We start from the raw sequence: 5,853 nt of genomic DNA, 5'->3' as shown, positions 1-5,853 counted from the left end.
TCCCCTAAAGAAATTTAAATTGCAAAACCTTAAAGGGCCTTTTTTGGCCCTTGCTTATAAAAATTGAAAATTAACTGGGTTATTTGTAAAAATGAAAAATTTCTGAAATAGGGGTTGTTTTAATTCCCCTTTCCGGAAAAAACTAGAAGTTATTTTATTTTCGGGGTTTATTTCCCTTTAATGGGAATATTTTTTTTAACCCCGCTTCATTTAAAAAAATGAGATCAAAATAAACCCAGTTTTAAAGAAAGAGATGGAGATTTTAGAAAGTGCATTTTTCCCGAGAGATCCCTCCACAGGGGGTTTTTCGAAATGGAGCATGGCATGGGTTCCAGATCCAAGGGTTCGGGCCCTTTTGGTTTTTGGGCCTCTTTTTCAAAAAGGGGAAAGCGGACATCTATTTAAAAATTTTAATTCGGGTTTGGCGAAATTTTTCCCTTTTCCTGACAACACAAAGAATTTCCCCAACAGCCAAAAGGAACCTAGAGGGGGAGGGGAAATTTATATTTTTTTTTTTTTATTTTCCTATCTCTTTTTTTTGTTATTTATTAAAGCAATTATGATTTTAAAAAGTTGATTAAAGTGTCTGATCTAAACCATATTTGGGATGAATCCTTTAAAAACCCTTTGATTTTTTGGATTGTTTCAAAAAAATTTTTTTTGTGAAAATCAGTGTATATTCATAGAAGTTTTAGATGGAGCTTTTTTTTCCTAGAAGTTTTTAAATTTTTTTATCTAAATCAGGAGTAGCCATAAACATTAAATTAAGAAAATCCCGGTATATATATATTTTTTGACGGGGGGTTTTCTTTTTATTATTTTAAAAAGAATTTTGTTTAAATTTAATAAAAAAAGGTCTATTTTGTACTTTTTTTCCTTTTAAAAATAGCAGATGAAAAAAAGTAAAATAAAAGGTTTGGAAGGAAAAATTAGTGTTGTTTTTGGGGGAAGACCCGTTTTGAAACCGATTGAGGGGTTTCAACAGAAAATTAAATTTTAAACAAATATCAAAATTTTCTAAATAAAAATAAATAATAGAAAAATTCAAAATGTTAAAAAATTGGGTTTTTTTTCTGAAATGTCTCGTGATTTCAAAAATTAGGGTTTTCAAAAAAAAAGGGGAAGCTTATAGTTATTTCTTTAAAAGGGGTTTGATTTAAACCCGCCCCTTGAAACCCCCCCAGTTGGGTTCCGCTTTTTTAAATTTGAGTTAAATTTTCCAAAAAAAATTTTTGAGAATTTTTTTACTATTTCAGCAGTAAAATTTTTGTCTTTTTTGATCTATACTATATCTAAAAAAATCAAAGAGTTTTTCAGGGGATCTACCCCAGTTTTGGGGCCCCCCAAAAAGAAAAATGGGTTTACGATTTTTCAAACTAAAATTTTGGGGATGAATAACTTTTATTTAGTTTTTTTTTTCCCTTTTTTAAAAATAGTTTTTTATTTCAGTGTTGGAATTTTATGAAAGGTATTTCGGTTTTTCATAGATTTTATATAGAATTTTTAAAAAAAGATTTTTCATAAGAAAAAAAATATTTATTATTTGGGGATTCCATGGGCTCAAGATTTTTGGGGGATCGATTTTAAAACCAAAAAGTTTTCCCTTTTTTTCACATCATGAGAAAATGTTTATTATTAAAATTTTAAATTTTAAAACCGCAAATTAAATTTTTTTAGGTGTTTCCTTTTTCAAAAAACCTATATCCTTTAAAAAAGGGTTTTCCCAAGAATTTTTTTTTTTTTTTTTTTGACTTTCTTTTCTGTTACACCCGAAAAAATCGTTTTTTAAAGACGATGCATAGGGAAAGCTCTTTTTGGGTTCTAGTAGTTTTCTAGGATTTTTTTTTTCTTCTATGGGGAATATGGGAAAAAAAAATTTGACGAAAGGGCCATAAAAATTTGTTTGGGAAAAGAAGGGTTTTTCTTTCCCGGGCTCGAAAAAAAATTTTCCCGGTTTGTATGTTCTCCATTCCCGTGTAAACCCAAAAGTAAGGACCAGTCGCATAGTTTCATTTTTCCCCGTTTTTCCGGAAATTTTTTTGATTAAAGGTTTCGGGTTAGGTGTCTTCAAAAAGAATTTGTTCGTTTTTGTACGTGAGTTTTTCCCCATACTTTCAGGTCATAATGAGAATAATACATAGAATCAAAAAGATTCAACGATAAAAATATTCTCATTATGAACTCAGCGAGGCTAGTGTTTTTACAAGAAATCTCTAGCCAACCTTCCTGCAAGAGATTCTTTCTTAACATCAAGCCTATTGGGACTAGATAGAAATGATAAGATAACTCCAACAATTTCTTTGTTTTTAACGCCTCCTAATTTCCAGGAATTAGTCACAATAGCCTTCAATGGTTATACGGGTATCCAAAGTACGGACGAGATGGATGTTTATTGTTCCAACCATTTTTTTAGTCCCAAGCCCGCTAAGGAAAGGGCTGACTTAGAACAAAGTTTTCGTGTTGTTGATTCCTAGGTGTAGCGCTTCTTCCCCTATGCTGCCTATTAGCGCTAGTAGAGTAGGATTGACCCGTAATACAGAACCTCTAGGCGTAACCTTTCGCTTAATACTAGAATCAAGAATTGAAACATAGCATCTGAGGTTGCATTAATCGAGGATACACGACAGAAGGAATTGTTCTATTTCCAAACTTCACCTTCAAAAAGCGTAGATTTTTTTTTTCAAAAATTTTCTCGAATCACGTGTTTTTCTCCTCGTAAGACTGAGAGAAATGAATAAATATGAAATAAAAAAAAAAAGAATCAAATCGCACCATCTCTGTAATAGGTAAATGCCTCTTTTCTCCTGAAGTTGTCGGAATTACTCGTAATAAGATATTGGCTACAATTGAAAAGGTCTGATCAATAAAATTTCCATTTATCCGTGATCTAGGCATAGGTAATCCATTCTAGAATTCTTCTCATTACCTCTCGTGGGAAAAGATCCCACAAAGAAAAGAATTGTATAGTACGAAATAACATAAAAACTTATTTTTTTTTAAAGAAAAAAACAAAAGATATGAATCCTCTATTCCAATTGTTCCTTTTTGACAGGAATCGATAAGAAATAAGAAATATTTCAAGGCGATTCGATTTCATACTAATGTAGTAGTATAGGAACTATTCCGATTTCGGTGAAGTTACAAATTAGAAGAACTCGAGAAATTTTTATTGAATCATGATACAAATTACAAAGAAGAAAAAGATCGAATAATCATTCTATGATGAAAATAGAATAACTGCCAATTTTGTGTACATAACGGGTATAGACTATACGGAGTTCTCAACAACAAACACCTACCCCTCTATTAGAATAGAAATTCCAAAAAAAATTTAGATTTGATTGTATAGTCTATACCCGTTATGTACACAAAATTGGCAGTTATTCTATTTTCATCATAGAATGATTATTCGATCTTTTTTCTTCTTTGTAATTTGTATCATGATTCAATAAAAATTTCTCGAGTTCTTCTAATTTGTAACTTCACCGAAATCGGAATAGTTCCTATACTACTACATTAGTATGAAATCGAATCGCCTTGAAATATTTCTTATTTCTTATCGATTCCTGTCAAAAAGGAACAATTGGAATAGAGGATTCATATCTTTTGTTTTTTTCTTTAAAAAAAAATAAGTTTTTATGTTATTTCGTACTATACAATTCTTTTCTTTGTGGGATCTTTTTCCCACGAGAGGTAATGAGAAGAATTCTAGAATGGATTGCTACCTATGCCTAGATCACGGATAAATGGAAATTTTATTGATCAGACCTTTTCAATTGTAGCCAATATCTTATTACGAGTAATTCCGACAACTTCAGGAGAAAAAGAGGCATTTACCTATTACAGAGATGGTGCGATTTGATTCTTTTTTTTTTTATTTCATATTTATTCATTTCTCTCAGTCTTACGAGGAGAAAAACACGTGATTCGAGAAAATTTTTGAAAAAAAAAATCTACGCTTTTTGAAGGTGAAGTTTGGAAATAGAACAATTCCTTCTGTCGTGTATCCTCGATTAATGCAACCTCAGATGCTATGTTTCAATTCTTGATTCTAGTATTAAGCGAAAGGTTACGCCTAGAGGTTCTGTATTACGGGTCAATCCTACTCTACTAGCGCTAATAGGCAGCATAGGGGAAGAAGCGCTACACCTAGGAATCAACAACACGAAAACTTTGTTCTAAGTCAGCCCTTTCCTTAGCGGGCTTGGGACTAAAAGAATGGTTGGGACAACAAACATCCATCTCGTTCGTCCTTTGGATACCCGTATAACCATCGAAGGCTATTGAAGTGACTAATTCCTGGAAATTAGGAGGCGTTAAAAACAAAGAAATTGTTGGAGTTATCTTATCATTTCTATCTAGTCCCAATAGGCTTGATGTTAAGAAAGAATCTCTTGCAGGAAGGTTGGCTAGAGATTTCTTGTAAAAACACTAGCCCTGCTGAGTTCATAATGAGAATATTTTTATCGTTGAATCTTTTTTGATTCTATGTATTATTCTCATTATGCACATAATATTATTCATCGTTGAATCTTTTTTGATTCTATGTATTATTCTCATTATGCACATAATGGAGGAGCCTCAATGAGGTGAAAAATCTCACGTACGGTTCTGGAACGGAGATTCTTTCAATTGAATGACGACCGTAACGGATGTCGGCTCAATCCGAAGGAAATTACGCGGAAGCTTTGCAGAATTATTATGAAGCTATGCGACTAGAAATTGATCCCTATGATCGAAGTTATATACTCTATAATATAGGGCTTATCCACACAAGTAATGGAGAACATACGAAAGCTTTGGAATATTATTTTCGAGCACTAGAACGAAACCCATTCTTACCACAAGCTTTTAATAATATGGCCGTGATCTGTCATTACGTGCGACTATCTCCACTATAGAAAGAAAAAAAAAAAAAAAAAAGAAAAATCTAGTAAAGTAACTACTAGAACCAAATAGGCTTTCTACATATGCATCGTCTAAAACAACGATTTTTATCAGCTGTAGCAAAGAAAGAAACTTGATAGAAGTCAAAATAGGAAAAAATAAAAATGCCTAGCAACTTTTTCTATGGATATAAGGCTTTAATTGATAGAGATAGAGGAAGCACCGTAAAGATCAATTTGCGAGGTTTTGGGCCGATACAATAATAACTGCGTACTTATCTCATGATGTGAGATAAAAATTAGGAATTAACTTATGTAATAGAGTCGATCCACTAAAGTCTTGAGCAGCGGTGTAGGATCAGATCCCAAAGATAGTAAGTATTTTCTTTCTTATGAAAGAAAGTCTTTTTCAAAGATTCTATATAAATTTATCTATGAAACCGAGATAGTTACCTTTCATAAAATTCTAACACTAGTAGAAAAGCCTATGCTTTATTCTTCTGAAGGTGGGAAAAAAGATAAAACTAAATAAACGGATTATTCATCCAAATTTCAGTTTGAAACTCATGTAATTTACCTATTTTTCTTTTGGTTAACCCTAAAACTGGGATAGATCCATGAGAAATCTCATTAGATTTTATTAGATATGGTATAGATCAAAATGGGACACCAAAAGAATTGACTGCTGAGCCGTATGAGGTAAGAAATTCTCAAGTACGGTTCTAAGGAAAGGAATTGAACTACCTATTCCGGCCGGGGAGAACAGGCCATTCAACAGGGAGATTCTGAAATTGCGGAGGCTTGGTTTGATCAAGCCGCTGAGTATTGGAAACAGGCTATAGCGCTTACTCCCGGTAATTATATTGAAGCGCATAATTGGTTGAAGATCACGAGACGTTTCGAATAAAAGAAGACCCCGTTTATTTATTATCCTTTATTTAGAATCTTAGTCTATTATTTATTTTTT

The 5,853-nt window shown here is 32.3% G+C and overlaps 1 protein-coding gene across 1 annotated transcript in view; it reads left to right on the top strand.

Annotated features, from left to right (window-relative positions):
* The first annotated feature begins 4,598 nt into the window (after positions 1 to 4,598).
* LOC132043202 (photosystem I P700 chlorophyll a apoprotein A1) overlaps positions 4,599 to 5,853 on the top strand; it is a 4,217-nt gene continuing 2,962 nt past the window's right edge. The window contains exon 1 of the mRNA XM_059433681.1: positions 4,599 to 5,853. This exon is cut by the window's right edge and continues 2,962 nt beyond it. The gene's annotated coding sequence lies outside the window, so the exon portion shown is untranslated.

Source organism: Lycium ferocissimum, unplaced genomic scaffold, assembly GCF_029784015.1.
Source record: "Lycium ferocissimum isolate CSIRO_LF1 unplaced genomic scaffold, AGI_CSIRO_Lferr_CH_V1 ctg21989, whole genome shotgun sequence".
Taxonomy (NCBI): domain Eukaryota; kingdom Viridiplantae; phylum Streptophyta; class Magnoliopsida; order Solanales; family Solanaceae; genus Lycium; species Lycium ferocissimum.
The sequence above is the reverse complement of the archived record's forward strand: the minus strand, read 5'-3'. Positions and strand labels throughout refer to the sequence as shown.